General features: G+C 37.2%; 1 protein-coding gene across 13 annotated transcripts in view; it reads left to right on the top strand.

The window, feature by feature from the left end:
• Magi2 (membrane associated guanylate kinase, WW and PDZ domain containing 2) overlaps window positions 1-27588 on the top strand; it is a 1248503-nt gene that overhangs the window by 981226 nt on the left and 239689 nt on the right. The window lies entirely within an intron of this gene.

The following is a 27588-nucleotide window of genomic DNA, read 5'->3' as shown; positions in this document are numbered from 1 at the left end:
AATCTGAAGTATTCAATGTAAGTTTAAGTGTGAGGATAAGAAACCTATCTAGCAACACTGGAATTTTTTTCAGAAAAAAAAGATCTCTCTCAGACTGTAAATGGTTGTGATGCTATATTGGAATATAAAGGCTTAGAAGTATTAAAGTAAGGGAGGAGGAAGTGGGAAAGAAAGACTAGAAGTGAGGGAGAGGGGGAGAGAAAGAGCAAGAGATTTGAATGAAACTAGAAGTAAAACCTAGAATGCAAGTCCAACCTGTGTGCAGTGAATGTTTCTGGAAAACAAATCCCACCACATTTTGGTCTTTGACATTTTCCCACATAGGCTGCATCAGTGGTGACTGGAATAATCTCAGAATTTACAAAGTAGAACCTCAAGTACAAAGCAGCAGACATGTGATTGTTTTCAGGGGTTTCCTTCAAGATCTGAGTCCTTCAGATGTGTATTTTTTATGTTTTTAACAAAATGCAAAGGTCATCTTTCCTTTTTATTAAAAAAAATAACCACCTGCCATTTCTTAGAGAAAAGGTGACATTTTTCTATGAAAAGAAGACATTTTGCCCAGCAGCGATGGAGGCAGTTTCTGGAATTGCCTGACAGTGAGTTTACATAAGAACAGAACAAGATGCTGGGCCTCTGGCAGAACTGACATTTTTCTCCCTGTTCATCGTGGCAAATTCTAAACAGTACAAAACTGATTTTTCATGGTAATTCTCCTGCTCTCTTATTGATGTATGTAGTGGCATTGCTAATTAAGGCCTTACAGAGAAAAACAGAAGTTGTACAAAGATGGCAAGGAAGGGCACCAGGCTTTAGTTAGAGGTCTGGCATTTCCCTCTTGCTTTCTGTCACTGACTAATCTTGTTCTTCTTTAAAATTCACCTAGCCTTTCATCATGCTGCTAGTAACTATTCAAAACAGATACTACCATATTCCCTATCACTTATTCCGCAACCTCATCATGGGATTTTGAGCAGTATTTGTCATAAAATGGACTCTGAGGCTTGCATATCTCCCTCAGAATTACCGTGGGACCACCTCACCCAAAGCCATGCCACCCCCACTTCAGTTCACAAAGACAGAAGCTGGAAGAGAGAAAGAATCTTCAGAGTAGTTTCCTTGTGTGGGACATAGTATTCGTTTTATCTTTTTTTTTTTTTTTCTTTTTTTTTTTGCCAGTCCTGGGCCTTGGACTCAGGGCCTGAGCACTGTCCCTGGTTTCTTTTTGCTCAAGGCTAGTACTCTGCCACTTGAGCCACAGCACCACTTCTGGCCGTTTTCTATATATGTGGTGCTTGGGAATCGAACCCAGGGCTTCATGTATACAAGGCAAGCACTCTTGCCACTAGGCCATATTCCCAGCCCCATGGGACATAGTATTCGTGCTCACAGGTAATAGAGCCAACCCCATAAGAATGGAGGCTCTTTTCTAGCCCAGCCTCCATTCACACAAATGGAAGCTGGCTCATTAACACTGGAGTTGCCTTCAAAAATGGGGCATGTATATTTGTTTTCCAACTTGGACAACTGTTCAGGCAGCAGTCTTGCTCTCTTTGCCAGGTAGGTTGAGAAAGCAGTGGTGGCAGCATAAAAAGAAAGAGATGTGGCAGCATAGAGAGAAGTCATGGCACTGTAGCTCCATATTTGGCATGACAAGGCTCTGAGTTTTCTATAGCTGAAGTGGCCATGGAGAACAGAGCCTGATTTGTGCCAGCTGTCTTCCATGCAATGCTCAAGAGAGCTGCCTGCTGGACACAGAAAAACCTAGCCACAACAGTCTGGGCAGTACCCCAAGATGGCAGGATCTGGCAGAGGTGAAGGAGGTCAAGTGATCCAAATATGTAATGGCCTGAGGATGAATGCACAGATCCATCTACCAGAGAGTCAGCTACTGGACACCTGCCACTCTGATGGCCAGTTACCATTCACCAGCCAAGCAACCACAAGCAACACAAAATGAATGCAATTCAGCCTGCTGCATAAAAAGACACTTCCTTCCTTGCTTCCTCCACACTGGAAAACTAGGCCTCTAGGCCTTGATGAGGGAAAAAGGAGTAGATGACTTAGAAACATATCTTGTCTTCCTACCTCAAATCTTCCAGGTCTCCATTCAAATCCAATAGGAGAAGGAATTGAAAGGGAATACCAAAATTGAGAGACACAGGGTAAAAAAAAGACAAACAACTACAAAAGCAATACTTGCAAAACTGTTTGGTGTAAGTGAACTGAACACCTCAGGGGGGAAAGGGTAAGGGGGAGGAGAGAGGGGGGTATGAGGGACAAGGTAACAAACAGTACAAGAAATGTATCCAATGCCTAACGTATGAAACTGTAACCTCTCTGTACATCAGTTTGATAATAAAAATTGGGAAAAAAAATCAAGAATAAGGTTGGGGCTGGGGATATGGCCTTGTGGTAGAGTGCTTGCCTATGCTTGCCTCATCTACATGAAGCCCTGGGTTCAACTCCTCAGCACCACATATATAGAAAAAGCCAGAAGGGGCACTGTGGCTCAAGTGGTAGAGTGCTAGCCTTGAGCAAGAAGAAGCCATAGACAGTGCTCAAGCCCTGAGTTCAAGCCCCAGGACGGGCAAAAACAAACAAACAATAAAAGGGGATAAGGTTGGACATATTACTACAGAAAGTGACTTGAAAGTTAAGAAATTTTCTGAGATATCACTCAAGAATGGGAAAGAAGAAGGAAAGAGGAATTAGTGAAAAGACATACAACTTCAGAATTTTACGCACAATTCCTCTGTGTCTAGTTGGAACTGCTTGGTAAGCAGGCTGTATTGTTCCCAATAAGAGTCAGGTTTTCTTTCAGTGACTGCTGTAAAGAAATGGGATGTATGGTCCATACAGTGACAGAAGTATGAGAGCAATTGAAAGGTGCCTGGCAATGCATGCTAAGAGCGATGTTGGCAAACAAGTGAGGAAGGGCAGAAAAATAATCCTTTCCTAAGAAGCATAGTCCTGGGAAGAATCCAGGAAAGATTTCACAGAAGTGTGACTCAAACAGAAACCTGAAGAGAGATTAAAATTTTATTAGTCATAGAAAACTTGATTTGTACCTAGAGTGTTGTACAAAAATACAGGCCTTCAGCAGGCGCATCAGAAACAGGCACACATGAAGCATTTGCTCAGAGCCATAAGCTGGCTGGGTGGGTCTCCCCTGATAAAGTGAAAGCAGCATAGTCTGCAGCAGGAGCCCAATCTAGGGGACCCAGGAAATCATTGGCTGTTTATTATTAAGACTTAAGGTGGGAAGGAACACAGAAATAAGGATCTAGTCTAGCTTCATGCGATCAGACAAGCCATAGCTGAAAAGCATGGAGCAACAAATAGAATGATCAGAATAGTGTTGACCAACAAAGATGGCTTTAAAATCTGTACAATAGATGGAGAGGAAAAAGCAGACCAAAGGCCATAGTTAAGAAATATGTATACAGCTTCCATTTTCCTCTTAGATGCACCGCTTCTGTCTAGCTTCTTTTATGGACTATAACAAGGGACTTGGTTAGTGGGAGGAAGCAGGGGTGATCAGAGGACAGGGACAGAGTGAAGTCCCAGGGTTTAGTGCCTGCCAAATGGCTATGCCACAATCCACTGGAAGCCTCAGCATTAATAGCCATGAGAGGAGAAAGAAGAAACAAAAGGAAAAATACTGGAGCCTAGAGGTGATGTTTATCTGAATAGCTGAGAGTGAAGAAAAGTTAACTATGCCCATGGGTTTGAGTTTTAAGTGTGAATTGCTAGGTGGACTTTGCCTTTAGTACAGAAAGAATAGGCAATAAATTGCTTTCACTGAATTAATGACATTGTAACTCTTAGGTCATCAAGAGTAAAGCCAAGTCAGGGAGCATGTAAACAGATCTGCATGAGGTTTATTCTTGGAGCATTCAGCATTTATAACCCATCTCTCATCAAAGACAAATCAGTACTCAATTTCTGTCATAGTGTCTTATTGACTGTTTTATGATTCCCTTTTTTTTGTCTTTTCATGAAGAAATGATGGCAATGAGATTCATTTTTATATTATTGGCAAAGTTTATACTGTTATTAAGTTAGTGGGAGGACAAAAAGAACAGAAAAGAATATATGGCAAAGTCTTCAACAAAGCTGTCAAGGGTGTCAGACACTAAGTAGTTGCCCAAGGAAAGAGAGGAAGCCTGGTTTTTCCATCAGTTCTGGGTTTATCCAGATTGGTGATCAGGTGATCTCTACAAATGGACACAAGCTATAGAAACTATATATAGACTTATATATGTACATATATATACATACACAAAGAGGATTATATTATATATATGTTTATGTTAAGATCATATGAAATCCTCCAGTTCTTAAGGTATGTGTTTAGATAATCAATAGGGTTGCCTAAATGTGGAAAGAAACATATTGTTGCACAGACTATACTTATGACGTATGAGAGCAAGGTGTCATGAACAAGGAATCCAGTGCAGTTCTCTATGCCGCTAATGGAAAAAAACAGCGCCCCCCCCCATCCCTACCCCAGCACTTAGGAACCCTCCTTTACTTTGCAGCATGTGACAGCTGAAGGAATGTGAAGCTACATGGCAAGTAATCCCCACAACATTACAGCTTTGTCAGACCGCTATTGGATATCAAACCATCATTGCATCTTTCATAACAACCTAGATATGATCTACCCTTTTGACTTGGAAAGTGTGACTCTACTTTGCTTGCATAAGTGACACACTGCAATGAGGAGTGAGGTCTTTGGGTTTTATGAGAAAATTACGAAAAGATATTATGTATATTTTGATGCTGAGAATTTGCATTGTACTTAGTTCATGTTTGGGACTCCAACATATATTTGATACTCTTGCCCCATAAGCCTCTAAGATCATAGCTCCAGATAACCCAAAGAGAGTAACTACAAAAGTACTTTGACAACGTATGACACTGTAACCTCTCTGTACGTCAGTTTGATAATAAAAATTTGAGAAAAAAAAAAGTACTTTGAAAAGGGCAAAATCCTTCTAATATAAATTAGTTTTTTAGGTGGCTTCTATTCTTCAATATCTGCTTTCTGCAACTTTAGTCACTGTGCTAATGTGAGTTCACTATCTTTTTCCTGTGGGTATTGTCAGTCTATCTAACAAGATCATGGGCTCATTAGTTAAAGGCCAGTGGCTAATTCTGTATCTAATGCAGCAACCATATACCATGTTGTTTGGCCATCCATATTCTCCTGCTGTAGCGCTGTTGGTGTAACTGTATATCCTCTAAAAAGATCACCAAAGAAACAATTCCCCTGAAGAGGGTAAAAAATGGCAAATATTCTGGGAGTTGTTTATTTGTTTGTTTTTTCATGAACGTATAATAGCTAAGCCAGTAACCCATACAATGGAGAGTGAGCCTGCATGTGTGCAAAAGAGGGAAAAACCCAAAAGAAATAGTTGTTTATGCAACAGAGTTCAATTTTTGTTAAGCTGATCATCTTGGCAGGAGTAGGGGGCTAGGATGTGTTGTATGTACCACTGCCAAAAACAGTGTAAAGCAAGTAATTAAAATGTGGAACTTCTATGGATGTCTCAAAGTATTTGAAGAAAGCTAACTCTGTACTCCTAGGAGAGGTCTTGGTGAAGCAAGAATAGGAAAAGTATTAATTTATGCAATTTGTAAGCAAAGAATGAAAACACTAGGAATTAAGCAAGATTGATCAGTTTGGGGCTGGACTGACCCTGATTTCCCATCTGTTTTCTTTACAGTTGATTAAAAATCAACAGAGATTTAGTACTCTGAGATTATCACTTAAATTCAGCTCAAATTCATAACAGTTTTATATTTTCATCAACTTTACTGAATCCTTCTTGGCTTGCAACTAAATTTGGTATGGCTTCTCCTAGAGTTTTATTTAATGTGATTGACAGCATCTAGTGAAGCAAAGATGGAAAAGAAAAGCAAAATTATCCACTTCCAGGATAGGTGAGTTCATTAATAGGATAATATTGATCAAGATTCATTGTAATCATATACTACTTTGCCAAATAGCAACTCCTTTGTACAACTACTTAGAGATAAAAAATAAAATTTAAAAAATGAGACTAGAAAATTATTTTTGCAATTCTCTTTCCTGTTAAGTAAAGGCTTACAAAGTTCTTTTCCTGACCATCTAAGTTAGAGCATCTTTCTTAAAATATTAATACCACTCAGAGATCATTTAGATACCGACTTAAAGATCGCAGGATGTTTTGTTAAACCTTTCTATGTGAAGGAGAAGAAAGGACAGGTATTTTTGTCATTTGTAATGCCACTCATGCTATGTAAAAATCAGTTCCCATTTTTTATTAACCCAGTTTCTTTATAGGGCTAAAACTTAGAGAGTTAGAAACACACAACCTTTACTCATTGCTTGCAATGTACTTTGAAAAATGTGAGCAGGGCTCCCTTTGTATCTGAAATTACTAGTAATCACTACAGGGTAAAGAGACACTTTGCAAAAAAGAATGTAACAAAGGATTACAGCTCATTCTTAGTCACACATAACATAGATGGACAGCTTAGATGTTCTCCAGTGGACAAGCTGGGACATATTTGTGAAAGTGCCCAAACCTGGAGACTCCCGATGTGACAAAATAGCTTCTCCAACTGATGGAAGAAATACTAAGTCTTATGTCATGTTAAGGTTTAGAAAAAGAATATATTTTAGAATGAACCAAAGAAATCATAGGAAATTGTTAAAGCAAAGCAAATCAATACGGAGAAAAGAGAGAATGAAAGAGATAGGGAGAAAAACGATCACAACTTATTTCAATAAATTGGTAACATAAATGTACACTATGCACCAGCTCTACAGGCAGAAACTTTGTAAAATAAAATGAATAAAGACAGAAATGAGGTTAAAACAGAACAGACAAAAGCCAAATTGGAAAGACTTAATTCCTTAGCCTCTAAGTACATGTATATTTAATCCTTATTTGAACAGTTTGCAATTCTGAGTGTAATGGAGTCTGAACTAATAGGCTGGGAATGATAATATTCTTTAAAATTAATTTGGGGTATAATGTCCTGTCTTTTCTGGGACTATAATTACTGATGTGTGTATATGAGCAAGGATCCATGTGGTTTAGTTGATCTGAATGATGAGGAATATTACTCCTGATCATTGTTTGAAGTCATCCAAGAAGCCAATATGAATGACATTACTAAATTCTATGGGCAGCAGTGATTGCAAGAAATAAAAGAAATTACAGGATACATGAACTCTATCATCAACTCATTTCTAAGAAAAAAGACAAAACGTTCAACCCTGCCAAGTCTATGCCAGTTAGCATGATTCATTTCAGACATGTGCATATTCCTCTACTCATAGATATTCAGTGCCCAAGTGATATTTTTCACTTAAGATCAGGTCATTTTACTTACTGACTCCACTAAGTTGCACAAAATAAAATTGCAAATCATTTAAAGTGGAAAACAATATGAGATATTAACTAGAGAACTTGCGAATGTGACTTCTTACTTATTGGGCTCTCTACCCCCAAAATATGATAGTAAATTAGATTATATTTCAGGTCCACTCCAGCTCTCACATTGCATAAAAGACAAGTTGTAAATAACAGAATAGTAGTGTTCATCTAATTAATTTATAACCATGGCCTAGGTACAGAAAATCCAATAAGCAAACCATCTATATTTATGACAATCTACAATAAAGAGTTTGCAGTCCAGTGACTCCTGGCTATAATCCTTGCTACTGAGAAGGCTAAAATGTGGAAGACTGAGATTCAAAGCCAGTAGGCAAAAAAAGTCCACTAGATTAATTAACCAGCAAAAAGCTAAGTTGGTCACATGGTTCAATTAGCAGAGCCATAAGTAAGAAAGTCAAGTGAGCGTGAGGCCTGAGTTTCAACCCCAGTACTTGCATAGATAGTCAGACAGATAGATATATACATTGATGATGATATAGATAGATGATGATAGATAGTAAATAGATGATATAGGTAGATAGTAGATAGTTGATATTGATTGATAGATAGACAGACTGAATGACGGATGGATGGATGGATAGATGGATCTTCCCAACAACTACCACTGGAGATCAGTGTATTATCTCTAATAGGAACAATTACAATCAACTGAATATAATCTAATAGAGTCAAACAAAAGTATCAACAAATGTATAGTGGTTTTATCATTTTATAATTTCTAATGTATGTATAGTTATTGATAATTTCATACACACATATATAGCACCAACTCCATAGTCAAAAATAATAGCAGTACAAAAAATTAAGTATCTTGAGACATTACTTAGGTATGCTACATGATTGTCATAAAGTGAATGAGCAAAGAACGATGGTGGAAGTTATCAAGCAAAATCAATCAACCAACTGAAAAGTAGTCAACTCAGGCAGATGCCAGGAAGCTATATGAGGACATCCCCCTTGTGAACACTGATAAGTGGTTACTAAGCAAGTCAGTTACAAAATTTCAAAGTTATGGATCTTTGCTGCCAAGGGTTAGCTTGTGAGCAATTAGTATAGCTGAAGTCTACCTTCTTATTCAGTCTTATTCTATGCCCTCTTCCTTTCTGAAAAACATGATAACTTTTGAGCAAATTCTCTGTCCTACAAAGTGCTGCTCTTTTCTATCCATCCTGCCTCTCTTTCTTATCTCTACCCCAGAAACCCACATGATAAATTGGAGTGATTACTTCCAAAATATTTCTTATTTTAACAGGTGACTCCTAAGCCAATATCAAGAATTGAATTATTTTAATAGAAAAATAAATTTTACATATTAATCTTTCTTTTATTCCCATAGTATAGCTTCTTTTAATCTATTCTCAACTGTTGTATCATTTTTATATCTACAGAAGTCATGAAAAAGCAATAAAATCTTGGTAAACACTTGATCTGCAGTGCTTGTTTATAAAACACACTATCAAACAAAATATCCATAACAATAATATTCACTCAAAGAATATAGTGTCCATCTATTATTATACTCTAAGCAGCAAGCTCTCAGTTACATAATAAGTAGTATGAAAACATTAAGTTCAATTAATCTTTCTAATAAAAATGGAATGAGAAGTCTTTCAAAATGAAAAGCATGTAGCATAGATGGAATTAGTAGTGCATTTTACCTTACATTTCCAGAACATCTGTAACTTTTGTCTCTCAGTCCATAACAAGTAAATTTTAAAAAGTTATTGTAAGAACAGGAAAAGTTATTGTGATAACATAATATCAAACACACATGATTTTTTTCCTTCTTCTGAAAAGCAGTGTTAATTAGCATACTTGTGTTTAGATTTAAGTGCAGAAAAGTAATCAAGCAAAATGACCTTGTAGCCATTGCATATAATAATCTGCAACCCTGCATCTGTCTCCTATCAACTTCTTGAGATATTGTTTTCACTGATAGCAAAATCTATCAAAAAAATCTGTATTCTTTTCCTCTATTCTTTGAACCTGTTTTTACAGACAATTTAATTAGATTTTAATACTTTAGAAGTATCCTTGTTTGGGCGTGTCATTATTTATGTTGTTAATTCATGTTTCTTTTCTGAATTTCTTAAATATATATCATATGTATGAATATATAGCCTCCTTAAATATATATCTATAAATATATTCATATGTGTGTGTAAGTAAAATAGTAAGCATACAAAATAAGGTATAGAGAAATTGCATCATCCTTTTCAATTAAAATAATTGTATCTGACCTACCTTTCTCATACCTTCTCTTTAAAAATTATCTGCTTATATAAGCAGGGTTTTTTTTTGTTTGTTCATTCAAGTGCTTAAATATTCAAAGGAGAGTGCCACTAAATGAAAAGGAGATGTCCCACTCTAAATGCATAAGCTAGCAGTCTTGTTTTACATTGGTCTCTCTTAGTCTTATCTATCACTAGGAATATTGCCATTTCTAGGAGTCCTCAGGATTACCAGAAGGGCTGAAAACCATCAGCCTTGACCACAGTGACACAGTTGAGATTCTGCCTTCCCAAAGAGGTCTTAAACAGCAGCAAACACATTCCCTGTATCTGTCCCGCTGTAATGCCTTTGGCATCGAATGCCATTGACTGTGAATTTTACCTTTGTAGTGATGGTAAAAAATGCTGTATATGAGAAATTTATTATCTGTAATTACTAGTATGTTGCAGCAACAATTGGTTCATTAACTAGCATATTAAAGTGATAATTCCAGGTGAACCTAACCCAAATTTCATCTTTTATTCCACCACCCAAAGCCTATTGAACCTGACTCTCTTATTGCAGACCTTTATTATCTTACCTAGCTTTCTCAGGTACCTTACTGTCTGTTTTATCCAACCTAGGCCCCCACCTCTCTTCAAAAACTCCTTTGCCTTTGCTCATTCTAGTCAATCTTAAAGAGCTTTTGCAGTTTTCATTATGGATAATTTTAATCATTCACCAAAACAGACAAAATAGTATAAAGAATTTTCATATAACCCATCAGGTTATCAACTGTTGGCCAGTGTAAAAGGATATTTCCCATCTGAAATCCTATGTCCTCTTAATGAAACCCCCCTCATTATGCTGTCCAAATTTTGTTTCTTACTTTGCTGATATCATATAGGACTATATTAGCACTTCATGCTTTGTTTTCTGAAAACAGTCTTTTTTATACTGTACTCAAGTGTGAGCTCCCTAGGAACATGGGGAAGTAATGTATACATTTTGAATATAGATGATATCTAATGTAATATGAGAACTGTAATAGTCTATTCAACTGAACCTGTGGGTTACACTCTTAGCGTCTGACAGGGAAAGAGCCTAATTTCTACAAAGGAGCAAATAATATTATCCATTTAATATTTTTAAATATCTGTGCATATTTAAATTCACTACTCAGTATCAGCAATAATTTCTCATTTTTCTAGTAATTATCTTTAAACTAAGCAATTTGTGGAGCAGTAATGTGTCAAAATATGTAAAATATTTTTACAAATGTAAATAAAATTAGCCTTTATATTTCAAAAATTGTCCTTTGGATATGAAATAATATCAAATTATAAAATTGGAAATAATGAGCCTATGACATTTGGCATAAACACTCTTCTGTCCTTCATACAAGATAAATATTCAGCTACTTTAATTATTGCCTAAAGATTACAGATATTATGAAAATGGAATAAACCTTGATTTTCCTAGATATATGCCCTAGAAAAAGTATAATCATTGCTTAAAACATTTGAAAATGAATTGGATGCATTTGTCTCTCTATTTACTTGCCTATTTTAATAGAATTTACAGCTCATTGGTGGAATTACTCATAAATATTTTGGCTCTGGTTGTCAATTAGCTTATAGTACATAAACATTATTTTTAAAATCACAGACTTCAGGACTCAAAACTGAACTGTTATTTCAGGGTAGAAGTGGCTTCAATGACCAGTGTAAAGTGACCATTAGGGATATGTGAACATGTGTCTGATTGGTAGCCTCTCATTCCAGTATTCCAGAATTTCCAATAATTAATGCATCTTTTCATTTCAGCAGCTGAAGAATATTGTCATTTGGTGCTGAAATTAGGGCATAAAACCATCATCTTATTATATCCTAGGGATCTTCTACATGGTACCAATTTACTAATAAGCTTCATTAATATTTGGCACTGTCTTTTAGCTAAATGACTTGATGACAGTTTCAAAGACAAAAATGCTCTAGACAGCACTTTATTTTATGCAGGTAGTTGAAATATGGACAAAAAACAGTGTCAACTAGAGATGTAGTATCCAGGTTAAAATGGCTTTAATTTGAAGGAACAATAACCTTATTAAAGTACTGTTATTTCAGATTCTCTGTCCAAAACAATATATCATGTAACTAATTTTCTATCTTGTGACATCCTTTCCTTTAGTTCATCACATTAATGATGATTAGAGGGAGAAAAGGGGTTGTACAAGGAAAGAAAAGAAAATCCAAAGTTTTCTTGCACTTAGAATAGCCTCGTAATCAGCCTTTCCATTAACTATGCAGAAATCTTTCAAATCTTTGGTCCCAGTGAAAGCAAATAATATATGTACAACCACTTTAAGTCAGTACTTCTCTCTGATTCCATGCTGATACGCTTTCTGATTCAACTTTTTCAAAATACATTTTTAATGCCTTATTTGGACAAATGGTAGTCCATGTTATATAAGGTAAGGGTAGTTAACAAATTCTTTGTTACAAACATTCCTCCTTTATATTACATTTATTTGTAAATGAGCAAGAACATACTGCAGATTTTAAGAAGTGTTTTAATCTAAAATTCTCAACTCTCTTATCTTTAAGGTGACCATTTGATTGAGCTGGATTGCTTCAAGATAAAAACAGGTTAAATGGAGAAATTGAGGAGGAATTCTTTTGTTATGTATCAGGTCCATGGGGACTTGCCAAGGGCCACACCCTTCTGAGGGTCCCCTGGACCCTGATTCCTGCTTGCAAGGGAGTTACACAGCTATTAAAAAATGGGGAGAATGGATTTCAGTATCAGATATACCAATCAATTTGTAAGGGTCATGAATCCCTATCCAATACAATACAGTAGCAGTTTTGATAGGTCTGGGTAGATCATAAAGTAATTCACTTCCTCCAACAGATACTTATCTCGTCACTTCCTGAACACTGGCACAGGCCATCCAACAGCAGGCTGCACATGTTGGGAATCAAACAGACATGCTCAGTGCCTTGTGGTGTTCTCAGTACAGCAGCAGTGACAGTATAAAGTGTTGTCTCTCTGCAGAAAGGAGAGAAGTAACATTTGCTGACGGCCAGCCAGGCAAGGTTTCATTAAAGCAGTAGTGTTGGAGCCCTGTCCTGAAGTCTCTGCCTTTTAAAGACAAAGGTACATTTCAGATGGAGGAAATTAATAAGACAAGGAACACAAAAAAGCATAGGCCATGCTGACAGGTTGGGAAAGTCAGGTTTCTCTATACTACATGACAGCTCATCCAATAAATATTTATTGAGTCTCTACAATGAATAAGACTCAAGTCCTAAATTGTCAGGTGAAGATTGTTTTTATTTTTTTGTTAGTGCCTCATACTTAGGAAGCCAACATTCTCATCAGAAAATGGCCAACAATAATAAAACATTTTAAAGCAAAACACAATGGCAAATGGTGAGAAATTCTCTTCTATTCTAGTCACTTTGGTCTCCTGAATGCTCTTGGAATTCACCAATCAGGACCTGCCCTCAGGCTGTGCACTTACTGTTCCCTCATCCTGGATGCTTGTTTTCAAGATACTTACAGACTCATGTTCCTTAAGGGTTGGTGTGAATTAATGTAGGAGCCATCATTCTTCCCTGATGCCTCCTTCCCATTCCCACCTCTGATTTTTCAATCCAGAAGTGATTACAATCTGGCAGGAGATGTCCTTTTGTTTGCTTTTATTTCTCTCACCAGTGGAAAGTAAGCACCATGAAAGGGATTTTTGCCTCTTTTGCTCTCTGCTATACTTAGCATCAGGGAAGAATCTGGTACTTTCAAGATACACTCAACTCTCTGTACATCACTTTGACAATAAAATTAAATTTAAGAAAAGGTATACATGCACTATGAAAAAATAGGCAGAAAAAATGGAATCAAGGTGCTTAAATAAATTCCATGTTGTTTTTTATGGGGAGACTGGGAAAGTCTTTTCTTTCTAGTCTAAGAAATAAAGTATAGCTAAAAATCTGACTAGAAATAAGGAATATAATGCCAGAAAGATAATAATAAGCTCCATTAAGGATGTGGATTTGCTCAAAGATGGAGACCCATGGAGTGGTAATGTTTTCCTTTATTTTTGCTTTTTTTTTTTTTTTTTTTTTTTTAGCAAACCAGTTGACAATTTTACTTCCTTTTATAAAGAATCAGCAGGCATCAGTGCAGAGAAGCAGAAACACATAGATTGGTGTAAAGGCAGTAGTAGTACAAGTCACTTGGGAAGCTGGGAGATGTCAGAGTCAGCATTGTTTTGAAGGTAAAGTTGACTAGATATGCTAATGGAGTCGATGGATGTGGAAAAGGAGAGATGTTGGGAAGAAATTCAAAGATTCAAGCCCAAACAACTGTATATGTGAGTTTCCATCATCTGAGTTAGGAAAGACGATAAAAGGAGCAGATGTCATCTTAGGGGAGATGGAGTAAAAATAAAGAATTGATTTTGGAAATGGTACATTTGAAAGTGGCTATTAGATATGCAAATGAAGGTTTTTGAATAGATAGTGGGAATTTGAATCTTGAAAGTTCAGAAGTAAAAATTTAAATCTGGCATTCACTGGTCTTTAAATCGTGGGAGTAGATGAGAGCACCAAAGGAACTGGTGTTGATTAGGGTAAAACTAAAATTTGCATAGTGAGTTACAATTTACTAAGCACTCCCATATTGACTGGAAAATTAAGGGAGTGAAGACTAAAAACCTAAATTGGGCTTGAAAAGTGAATGAAGACTAAAATATGAGGAAATTCTGACACCACCATGGTTTACAAATGATTGAGTTTGGAAGATAAGGTTGTTAGAGATAGTCCCGATTCTTTCATGTGTAACTGCAGAAGGTGGGTGTGGTAGGGCTGAGCAGAAGGAGGGCAACTATTATTTTGAAGATGGTAAGTTTCTGAAGCTTTTCAAATATCCAGATGATGCAGAAGGAAGAAGTTCTTATATAAGGTCAGGCCTGCTGTTCCCTTCAAGGCTCAGTCCAATGCACTGTAGTTGTGAACGAAGACAGCAAAACCATGCTCACTGAAAGATGTTGAATAGTAGCGTGTGGTGCAATGGGGAAAACACTAAATGAGAGGGTCAATGTGATTGAAGTGCTCTCTATATATTTATGGAATACCACAGTGACTACCTTTGAACTATTACCATACAGCAAAAAATATGAGTAGGAATGTAAAATAGGTCCTGCAAAGGGTGGGGGTTCTAGTGAGAGGAGGGAAGGTGAAGGAAGCTGAATAAGGTCAGAGTGCCTTATATACATGTGTGAAAATGGAACAATGAGGCTTGTTGAGAGTGGTTTGGGAAGGGGAGAAGGGAGAGGGATGGAGGAGTGAATCTGATCATGGTATAGATAGATAGATAGATAGATAGATAGATAGATAGATAGATAGATAGATAGATAGATAGATAGATAGATGATAGACAGACAGAGATATATGGACACACTAAAATCAAACCTCCTTGTACAGCCAAGTGATGCTTTGAAAGCATACAAAAACACACCCAGTTCAAATATCACTTTTCCAGGAAATCCTCCTTGTCCCAGCCCCCTACTCTGAGTTAGGACTGCTTCTATGAAGTTACAGCTTCCATTATGCATTGTGATTATTTGTTTGTATCACCTACAATTCCTCTGAAAGAGCACTGAGTTTCTGAAAGAGGGAAGTTTTTGACCTTTTCTTCTGTGTCCTCAGCACCTCAGGTTCTACGTGAAATGCACTATGCCAGTAGATCTATAGATGAATGGGTGGAGGGCAAGAATGGGGTCCCAACTGAAGCTCTTCATGAAGTTTATACTCTTGTGAAAGAATGAGGGTTTTTGTGAAGACCAGGAGCAAAATAGAGCAGAAAGTGATATTAAAGGTATTATTGTTTCAACTACAGCTTTGTCTCAAATGGGACCTGTTTCCATTTTGGTGGGGGGGTCGGATGGGGGACAGGCATAGCCAGAAAACAAAATTTGAAATACCACATGGAGAGACCACATTATATTTCCTAGCTGTTTGGAGGTGAAATGAAGCATTGAAATCTCCTCTTTGAACTGTTTTCCTGTTTTGAGAATGGGGCCAAGGCATTTATTATAAAAATGAGAAGTTGCCCACAGTCTGCTGAGCTTGACATATGACTGAATAAGAATGTGAGAGGAAATAAATGCCAAGTGACTAGATAGGGAGGAACCGCTGAGTCAGCTTACTATTTAATGTAATTCAGTGAATACATGGTGAATACCTCACACTGCGTCAGCCACTATGTTTAAGACCATAAATACCATAAGCAATCAAAATATAAATGTTCTTCTCTCTGACAGAACTTGCATTCTAGTAAATGTAATAGTACTAATCATTTGCATTCATGAGATTGTCATGTGCCATGCACTCAGGCTTATGCTTAATGCTCATGATCAACTTGTGAATAAGTATGCACATATTGCCCTCATGTTGTAGATGGAAATACTATATTTTAGAATACAGCCTGATGCTACTGAGATTCTGTTGGAAGCAAAAGCTCAGGAAGCTAGGACTTCATTGGACAAAAGAAATGAGAAATTTCCAACTAATTAGCTAAACAGAAGAATAAGTAGGAAATGAGAGACAAAATTCAACTGTGAAAATGTAATTCGCATTAAGCATTCCAAGAGATGTCTGGGGCAGAAATTCCCCACATTCCCCAGGGAAAGCTTTAGAGGACTAATTTTGCATAAGTCGTTGGATGGTTCCTGTCTTTTTGGAGTCTGGTACGCCTAGACCCACTGTAAGTATGAGTGGATTTGCAGCACAGATCTCTTCTAAGAAGCAATGTCTGTGCTCTTCAGTTCTCAAAAGCATTGTGTCAGAAGCATTTTGTTAAGGATTCATTGCTTGTCTGTGATTTGGAGATTTCTGTGAGATTCACTGATCTTGAAAGCTTCATATCTCTTTTATTGGCTTCTGTTCTGGTTCCTAGTCCTAGGTTTCAGATTCTTCTCATGTGGTGTGTTCATGGTTGGCATCTTAGAGCTGTGGAAGCCAGAATCCTTCCATATGCTCAGGATTTGTGTTTTACATTTGCACCCACAGAAATGTGGCATCATCACTAGACATAGGCTCTAGAATCACAGCGACAACTTTCACCCTGAGTCCCATCCCCTCATTCATAGCCAATCACACCTCAACACCCTCATCTTTAAGTGAATGCAGTTTTCATTCCTAACTTTAGGGTTATTTGTAAAATTGATAGGTAGGAAGTGCTTAGTACAAGTGCCTGACTCTTCATCTTTAAATGAATATAATACTAATTCTTAACTTTAAGGTTATTAGTAAAATTAGGAGATAGGAAGTGTTTGACTTAACACATTTTAGCTATCACCATCATCTTTAATCATTTGTGATAAGTATTACTTCCCAATGGAGATCAGGCAAAATTCTGTTCAAAAATCAGGAAATCAATTGTGTTATTTTTCCAAATGACTTTCAATAATGTGTTTCGTTATAAAGTGTAGCACATGGGGATTTATAGTGTAGTAGCTTGGGGTTTATTTTATTTCCATGCAAAGTATTTCTATCGTGTTCCTCTTGGAGTTAATTCTTCTCTTCAAGCCAAATTACAGCTATTATATATTACATCTTTAATCTGGAAAGTATAGAATATAGTTTATGTATATCAACTTCGTTACCCATGTTAGGAGTCTCTAATGAGTAGGGTATTGAGTTGGGCCTGTGAGTGGACTAGATAGGAATTGCCTTGCAGTGTGGACTGTGGTAGCTCCCGACTAGCACTCACTTAAAGTCATTGATAGTTCAGGGGCTAGCGGCTCCTGCCTGCTATCCTAGCTCCTCAGGAGCTAGCCTATGTAGAAAAGTCCAAGAGACTCTGTCTCCAAAACTAATTAGCAAAAATACAAGCCGGGGGCTGGGAATATGGCATAGTGGCAAGAGTACTTGTCTCATATACATGAAGCCCTGGGTTCAATTCCCCAGCACCACATACACAGAAAATGGCCAGAAATGGTGCTGTGGCCCAAGTGGCAGAGTGCTAGCCTTGAGCAAAAAAAAGCCAGGGACAGTGCTCAGGCTCTGAGTCCAAGCCCCAAAACTGGCAAAAAAAAAAAAAATACAAGCCAGACATGTGGCTCAAGTGGCAGAGCACCAGCCATGAACAGCAAAACTGAATGAGCAGGAGGCCCTTAGTTCAAGACCCAGGCACCAGCATAAAGAAAGGTGATACAGAGGACATCCTAAAATGTCAAGTTGTTTATAGTGATGCTTTTATCCTTTCTTTTAATCAGGAGTCCCTAACCTTTTATTATTTGAGGAGAAAAGTTACTGGGGTTTGAACTCAGAGCCTTAGGCTAGTTAGGCAAATGTGCCCACACACCACAGCACCATAGTATTTTTTTTTTTTTAATTTGTTCTTTTCCAGATATGTTCCCATGTTTTTGTTTGAGGTCAGCCTGGGCTATGATTTTCCTACCTAAGCTTTCTACTTAGCTGGGATTACAGGTGTGAACCACCATATCTAGTTTTGTTGCTAGGACAGGTATCTCATTTAACTTTTTCCAGTCCCTACCTTCCTACTAGCTAGCTGGAATTACAGGCATGAGTCACCACACCTGGAAACTTTTTGCCCCATAATTTTCTTTAGCAGTCTTGTGAATCCTATGTACTTCTTAGAATGATGGGTTTAAATGCACAAAATTAATTCACAGAATTACAGAGGGAATTGATCAGATTGATATGTGGTTAAACAAATACCTTTAAATCACAAATTTGTGATTTAGTAAGATTTATGATTCTGTTTGAATTATTAAATACTACAACCAAGAAGTAAGTATAACAAATGTGAAAATTGTAACATAGTAATTAGCATCATAGTTTTGCTCCAGTAGAGGCAGAAGTAGTAACAGATGAAAATATCACACATTTCTGTGGATAACAGAAATACCATATTCTGCCTATGCCACTACTGCCTGTGACAAACATTTACCAATGGGCTTACCAATGCATTTATGAATGCATTCTGGAAGAAAACTGAGGATCTTATTTTTTTTTCTTCCAAGCTCTCAGAGCCCTGAATCCCAGATCAAGATATTTGATCAAAAGGAAAACCTTTAGTACTTCTGTGAGAAATATGAAAATGCTTCCATACTTTTTTGGTTAATAGATGTTATGTATGCGTGTGTGTTGTCTTATGTTTATTTTTGCCACTCAAAATCCTATGCCCACATTATAGAAAACTAAGCAAACAGAATGCCTGTCACCTCTAACACAAAACTTAATGCATCCATTCCCTGAGTGTCTTAGGTGCTTCTTTATAAGTAGTTTAAAATTGCCATACTCACACTGTGTTCTGTATCTGCTTTAAGTAGGTGTCATAGTATTTCCCACTACGTCTGCATATTTGATCATTGGTGTGAATGACTGTGAGATGTGTTCTACTCACTTAGCCTGTCTTCCATGCCACACTGCAGCACCATTGCTGTTATGAGGAGTAGATTGGTAAAATTGGAACTGCAAAAAGTTTCTAAATTAGAAATATAGTTAATACTTTAAGCAACTATTATAAACAGGTATAAGATATAAAAAAATTCAAAATGTTCCATATATTAGTTCACTTTAACCCTTACAATGAACTTGCCCTTCTTAAAACATAAAGTTTTTATTTGGGAATAGTTTTAGATTTAAAGAATAATGTTAATGGTATTACAGAAGGCTCTCTTATACTCCACATCTGATTTCTCTTATTAAAATGTTAAGCATATATATTTGTGCTTAAGGATTCATTATTAACTAATGCTCATATTAACTAATGTTCATAATAACTAGTCACTATTAACTAATGTTCATATTTTATTCAGATTCCTTTAGTTTTTAATCTGATATCCTTTTTCTGTCCCAAATAGAGTTTTTTGATTGTTTGTTTGTTTGTTTTTGGCCAGTCCTGGGGCTTGGACTCAGGGCCTGAGCACTGTCCCTGGCTTCTTTTTTTGCTGAAGGCTAGCACTCTGCCACTTGAGCCACAGCACCACTTCGGGCCATTTTTTGTATATGTGGTGCTGGGAAATTGAACCCAGAGCTTCATGTATATGAGGCAAGCACTCTTGCCACTAGGCCATATCCCCAGCCCCCAGATACAGTTTTGCATTAATCATCAGACTGTAGGTTTCTCTTGGCTATGCCAGGGTTGTTTTTTTTTGGAATTTTTGTTTTTATGAGATGGAAAATTTTCTTGCATATTGGCCAGGAGTTTTATAGACTCTCCTCAATTAGGATGTCTGATGGCTTTTTGTTCCTGGATATATGAGGGGCAATGGATTTTTGTGAGGGAGACTACTGAAGGAAAACACCATTCTCATTACATCAAATCAAAAGCATATACTGTCAAAATGACATCACTGGTTAATGTGACCCTTTATCACCGGACTAATGTAGTATTTGTCAGATCTATCCCCTCAAAATTATTCATTGTCCTCCCCCTTCTAGAATGAGGTCACTTTATGCAGCCCACAATTTCAGAGCAAAGAGATGCTCCATCACCTTACATCGTTACATAAACGATTTGTAATTCTTCTGCATCAGAGAGTTGTCACAACATTTCCTAATGGATGTGGAAACTAAGGCTCGCAGAGTACTAGCCCAGCTTGCATTGCATTCTATGCCTTCATTGGCTCCTGCTCAGGACCTCCTCTGGACTGCTCTGTGTGGGGGAGGGCTCTGTGTAGGGAAGGGCTCTGTGTAGAAATGTACCACTCTCTCTGCTTTGCTAGATAAGCACTTCAAAAGCCAACTGGGCCATTTAGGGATACACAGAAATTACTGCTCTGTTGGCCCATTTCATGATATAGGTATTCATTCTATGAATAGCAAGTATGCATGTGAAATAATCAGGAGGATGCTGGACAAGCATTTCCCAAGCTGCTAGAAGCAAAGAAAGCTGTAATGGAGATAAAGGATTGCACTAATTTTTACTTTAATCTGTATTCCTGATTTCTTCCTTTCTTAATTTATCCCAGCCTCTTCTGAGGACAGGAATTAGAACAGAAACCTACCTGGTATGAAGCAAAGACATAACAGATAAAGAGAATCAGATTGTCGGAGGCCTAGGTCTAATCGAGGAACAGTAATGGGCTGGTGGTGCTGGAGGAAATAAATTAGGATTGTGAGATTGAGTCAATCTGAGCCCTGGCATGTAAAACCTCAGGGGCAGAAGCTTCTACATTTAGTTTTGAACATGATAGATAACCAGTTACCAGAGGAATAAAGTGATAATGTTTGTGTTTGGAAAACATTGCTCTGACTCCCAAGTTTAAAAAGACTGTATGGACAGATAATGGTGGCTCACAACTGTAATCCTTGTCACTTGGGAAGCTAAGATCTGAGAATTGATGTTCAATGCCACCCAAGAAGAAAAGTCATGACATCCTTATCTCTAGCCAGCAAAAAGCTTGGAGGGTTATAGGGCCAGCATTCAGCAAAAAGAACCAAGTGAAAATTCAAAGCCCTAAATCCAAGCCTCAGTACCAGCACCAAAAAAGAAAACAGGAGAAAAAAAAAGAAACAGATTGTTTGGGACACAAAGCAATTATGACAGAGAGAGGGTGAGGGGAAGAAAGGGAGGGGGAGAGGGTTGAGAGAGAGGAGGGGGAGAGTGGGAGAAAGGTGGGGAGAGGGGTAGAAAGGTGGGGAGGGGGGGAGAAAGGTGGGGAGAGGGAGGGAGAGAGAGAGAGAGAGAGCGCGCTAAGGAGCCACAGTAGCAATGTTAGAGTGGAAACTAAACATTTATCTTGGAGACAGACGTGACAGGATTGGCCAATGGATTTCTTTTAGAACTGAGAGGCTAAAAGAGAGTGAAATAAAAACTGACTCCATAAAAGTTTTTATTCTAATGGCAGTGCCAACTACTGGGATAAAGGAGACTCGGAGCAAAACAGATTTGAACATGTTTGAGATGAGGATAGACAACTTGGTATTGTGGAAGGAGAGAAGCCTGCACTTTCTTATCCAGATTGGAACTAGTAGGGTTCATTTGGAGGAGATGCATTCTGACAGACAGATGATATTGAAATGAATGGAACTGAAGGGGAGCCCTACCTGAGTAAATGTTAACAGTGGCAAAAGTCATAGAAGGAAGGATGTATAAGAGGAGTCAAGAACAGTGGAAAACTAAAAGAATGTGGCATTATGGAAACCAAGTAAAGAAACTGCTGAGGCAGACAATGATAGAGACGCCCATATGACATGATACAGAGACATTGAATAAGGTCTCATGCCCTCAGTGGTGATGCGAGAGTCTCCTAACTTGGATACAGGAGATGTTGCCTCTAATCAGTGAACATAAGGCAGCACAATGTGGGAGTTCCACCCCACAGTGGTCCAAGGGACAAAGAGATGAATGTATTTACATAATTCACATAATCTATTCAGTCATGTTGTTTAGTCTATATACAGATTAAAGATGGAAGTAGCAGAAAATAAGGTCTACTTTGGCAACCTGATCTTTCAATTATTCCACTTCCTCTAAACCATCAGCACAGAAATTATCCCTGAACTCATGATTACACTGTGAGAATCCATAGTCAGTTCTAAGCAGTAAAGTACTGAACAAAAATCTCAAAGCCATAGCTAGGTTTAAGAGTACCAGTGCAGTGTAGGTTCACATGAAAGTTACCTTTCATTTATTTATTTATTTATAATTGGTTTATGTGTTGATTGGATGCTTTGAGGTTAGTACTTGGTTTGAACACTGGCAAGTACTCTACTGGTCTACTGGTTGAGCCACAATTCCAAGCCACTTTTCTCTGCTTATCTTTTTTACAAGTAACATTTTAGCTTCTCTGGTTTTGATATGGTGCTAGAGATTGAGCCCAAAGCCTTTCACTTGTTAGACAAGCCTTGTACTGTTCAGCTACACTTCCAGCCCCTTCCCTGGTTATTTCAAAGATAGGGTCTCTGTTTTTGCTTGGTCCAACCTGAACTGCAGTTCTCCTATTTATACTCTCCCCTGACAGGTATGTATCACTGTGGCCAGCTATTGACTGAGGAGGGCTTTCATGAACTTCTTGTCTGGGTTGATTTTCAACTATAATCCTCCTGATCTCTACCTCCTGAATAGCTGGAATTACACACATTAGCTGCCACACCAACCTGAAGGTTGCTTATTTTGACAGTGACACAAAATAGATATCCAACATGGATATGTGACTAGCTGGCTTAAAAAAAGTGTTTTCTATTCTGATGGTTTAGAATAATTAAAGATGGTGATATCTTATACAGAAATATTATAACAAAACCTTGTTTATTATAGGGCAATATTTGGAACAAATTACCCATCCAATTACTTTAAAATGCTAATATACCAAAGCTTTACTAAATGTGAATCTGCTTTTCTTAATGGTTATATTTCACTAGTTTTATGTTTATGTGGTACCAAGGAATCAAACCCAGGGCCTCAAGCACTCTACCACTAAGCCACATTCTTTTCACCCTGTGAATCAGCCTTTTAAGTATGACCAGTAGATTGTGAGTTCTTTAGTGAGGAAACCATGCATACAACTCTCATAGTTCTTAGCATACCACCAAGAAGATATCAGTGGTTCAATATAAATATTTGCTGGTTCAATTGTTGATTGTTTGTTAATTGATTGATTGGCTATTGGACTGGTGAATTAACTGGTAAATGACATTCCAGCAAGAATGGAGTGAATTACTAAGTAAAGACGAGAGGCTATATTTGATCCTATTTTCCAACTTGCCCTTGGGAACCAAGCTTTTCTAAATGGGAAGTTTATTCATCCAACAAATGGTATAGGCCCCATAGTGCTCGACTCTGATACAAACAACATTTTGTACAAGGCAAAACTAAGAACCTTAGTGTTCCTAAACATTTAAAATATGTTAGCCATCCTACAGAAATCAAAATAATAGTAGGAGATAATAGTATAGCTCAATGATTTCTTTAAAATGTGCTTAGCGTGCCCACAGCCCAAGAATTTATCTTCATATCCAAAAAGAGAAAAAAATGGAGGGAAGGAGAGGGGGAGGAGGGAGGAAAGTCAGTGCTAAATATTGAAATTAGAATGAGAACATGTAACAGTTACCAAATAGAAAAACATGTTTTCCCTTCAATGAGTACTTTGATACTCTCTCCTATAAATCATAGTCCTTTTTCCAAAAGTTCTGTATCCCAGTTGCCATGCTTTGTGTACTGGTTAAACATTAGATGCTATAGAATGTCTACCCTGAAAGTTCACCATTTGATGAGGGGAAAATGCAAATGTTATTTAAAAAAATTAAGATAGAATTTGATAAGAACACCACCCAATTACAGTATTTACAAAGTAAGAATAAAAGATGGAGAAATGGCAAATAGTGCCTAGATAATTAAAACAAGAAAACTGGGAAGATACCATCAAGAAAAGAAGAGATATGAGTAATTTCAAATGAAAGTTAAACGGGACATAATTATTTTTGTTTTGAATTAGTATTAATATTCTGTTTACATTCAGGCTTTAGAGGAAACTCTGAATAATGGATTGTATTTGGAATGAGGAATGATTTTACTATTTAAATGTTATTTTTCATGCAGCCTATTATTACATTGTCAGGTTAAATTTATGTACTGAAGCTGCTGTCTCCTGGTAGAAGATTTCTCAGTGAAATTATCCATCATGTGAAATGAGAAAAAGCCATGTTGGATTTAGAGGACTGGCAATGTTTCTTCTGCTTATTTAGTTATTTCCTATTGGGATAATATGTCCACAACGAAAATTCAAACACCTGGGTATATCTTGTACATTTATTTCAGGCAAAAGGATATAAAAGTAGGAGTTTCTTCTCTTGTCTAAACGATGATTAGAGTAGTTTTGTTAAGTATCTTTTTTTAGATAACCAGTCTCAAATCCCTAAACTGTGAAAATAGAAGGAATAAGTGATGGCTTTTTTTTAACATTTTTTTTTATTATCAAACTGAATTACAGAGAGGTTACAGTTTCATACATTAGGCATTGGATACATTTCTTGTACTGTTTGTTACCTCATCCCTCATTTCTCCTTCCCCCCTCCCTTTTCCCCCCCAATGAGTTGTTCAGTTCATATACACCAAACTGTTTTGCAAGTATTGCTTTTGTAGTTGTTTATCTTTTTTTACCCTGTGTTTCTCGATTTTGGTATTCGCTTCCAATTTCCTAGTTCTAATACCAGTATACCTTTTGATGCCAAATCTACCAAAGTTGTCAATTTGTACTCATATCCACTGCTACTTAAAGTAGGTTAGCTTCTTCATTGTTATTATTACTGTTGTTATTGTTATCCTTACATGATTGTACAAAGGGTTTCAATGCAACACATCAGGTTGTGAATCCGTGCATCTTGATTAATCTCACCCTTGCAGCATTCTCCATCTCTTCCCACCCCCCCCAAACACACACACACACACACACACACACACACACACACTTTTAAATGATTGTTATGAAACCAAAATTACTTGTGTAGCCTAAAGTATGATTATAGGAAGGAATTATATAACTGGGATCTACATTATAGTTCTGCCTTATATCTTTATAAAATATAATAATGAGATTTCAGATGGCTTTTGGGCCTACTGCAATTTATTCATTAGTAGTCATTTATGAAGATTTCCTTTATGTTTAAAGAACACAGGTTTAACAAAATGAATTTCTCATTTCCACTATAATTATACCCTTTTATTGTACCTGTGTAATACAGTAGGCTCATGTTTTGCAGCCTGACTGTCCCAGCTTCCTCATTCTTTCCTGGTCTTCTTGATGTGTTCCTCTTCTATTATACCCAAACTCCCTACTATATATTAAGACACTCCACCTTATAGACAGCTTCTGTCTGTCCTGTTCCTCTCTACAACTTATTTTCTTCCTGAATTCTCAGCCTGTGATGAAAGCACTTATTTCTCATGCTACCACCTAAATACTGGTTCTCAAAATGTCTGCTTAGCTTGGACAGTTCCTCTTCAGAAGTCCTGCCCTCCTTTTTTATGCTTTTTTTATGCTGTTAGCTTAGCTTAGGACCTCATTGGTATCTCAAGTGGTGCTATAATAGTCATTATACACTCAAGCTGAGCCCTAACTTTCTCCCCAGAATTATCTTTCAAAAATGATTATGCCATTTCTCACATATTAACCTTGAGGATGATAGGTGATAAAAGAAGCAAACAAGACTAGTCACTTAGCTTAGAATGCAGTATCTCCCATAGTCATGTTCCAATTTAGCCCCTGTAGCCATAGGTAGCTATGATGAACCCCTTTTATGACACATGCCAAACACCAACACAAGCTCCAACATCAGTACAACCCATTTTCCTACTGTGTTCACCATCAGTTCATGACTTGGTTTCTTTCTGAAGCCAGGACTATTTTAATACTCTCATTGACACATAATGTTTGTACATGTTTATGAGGTATGGAATAGTAATTTAATACATGTACTACATGTATAATAAATATTTGAAAATAAAATTTAAGAAATATTTCTTTAAGAATCAATCGTTGTGTACTGGGAATTTCTTTTATTAATTTATTTTTGTCTTCAAGTGGTTATACAAAGGAGTTGCCTGTCAAAAAAAATAGTATATGAATACAATAAATCTTGATCAATGTCATCCCTTTATCATTCTCCCCCACCTCTCTGAACACTCGCTTCCCTCAATTTTCTTAGTTTTGTAGATTATGCATTGAATTTTAGAACTGTTACCCCCTTCATCTTCTAGTCATTTTGAATTATGTCATGGATTGCCTAACTTTGCTACAGAAAAAAAATTCTAATTCCTTCCCTCTGTATGTCAATGCCCATACTGAACTTATTTCAGATCCATCAACTCCCTACCCTTTCGAGCTCAGACCATGGTTCTCATTCTCTTTCCCCCTTCCTCATCATTTTACTCCATTTTAGCAAGTATGCTTTGTCCTTCTTCTACAGCTTTAGGCATCAGTCTCTTTCCTTCTGCTTAGCCATTCCATCATACAGTTTTCCAATAAATGTTCCTGCCCCAGACCCTAAGGTTCTTCACCTTAGCATAAGTTCTTACAACTGTTGTCCTCTCTGGATACACTCTAATTATGAGAGTCAAGCTCAAACCATGCTTGACTTTTTTAGATAACCAGTCTCAAATCCCTAAACTGTGAAAATAGAAAGTCAAGCATAGTCTGAGCTTGACTCTGCATATGGTAGAAGAAACACCTCTCCTTTGAATTTCTTCCCATTTTCTTTAATTTCCCCATTTCCTCCTAGAAACACAGATGACATATAAATTCTTTTATGAAATCCTCTTTGAAGCAGTCTCCCTCATGGTAATTCATTGTATCTCTCACCTGCATCTCCTCATACACAGGATTTTGTACACACCCTCTCCTTTGTATTGTGAAATACCCATCTCCACCAATAGATAATGAACTAGGTCCTTGTGGGCAAGAATTATGACCTAATGATAAATGTGTACTTGTAAACTTCCTTAAGTCCTTTTAAGAATAAAACAAAATGTAAGGACAAAAAGAGAAAGGAAGAGAGAAAGACAGCTTTTAGTATTAAAAGTAGCTTTCAAAAAAAAAAAAAAAACAGTGGCTTCCAGACACCAGTGGCTCACACTTGTAATCCTAGGTCAGGATGCTGAGATCTGAGAATCACAGTTTGAAGCCTGCTTAGGCTAGAAAGTCCATGAGACTCTTATCTCCAAATGACCACCAAAAGCCAAAAGTAGAGCTGCCGCTTAAGTAGTAGAGTAGTAGCCTTGAGCAATAACTTTCAAGGACAGCACCCAGGCCCTAAGTGTAAGCCCCTCGTTTCTTTGTTTTCTTTTTTTTAAAAAAAGGAAATCACAAACAGTTCCAAATGGAAAGAGAAGAACAAAGAATTTAAGCTTGTTCACCCATCTCCTTTTTGTCCTCTCTGTACTAAAC

This window comes from Perognathus longimembris, chromosome 2 (assembly GCF_023159225.1).
Source record: "Perognathus longimembris pacificus isolate PPM17 chromosome 2, ASM2315922v1, whole genome shotgun sequence".
Lineage (NCBI taxonomy): Eukaryota > Metazoa > Chordata > Mammalia > Rodentia > Heteromyidae > Perognathus > Perognathus longimembris.
Note: the sequence above shows the minus strand (reverse complement) of the source record. Positions and strands in the feature narration are given on the sequence as shown.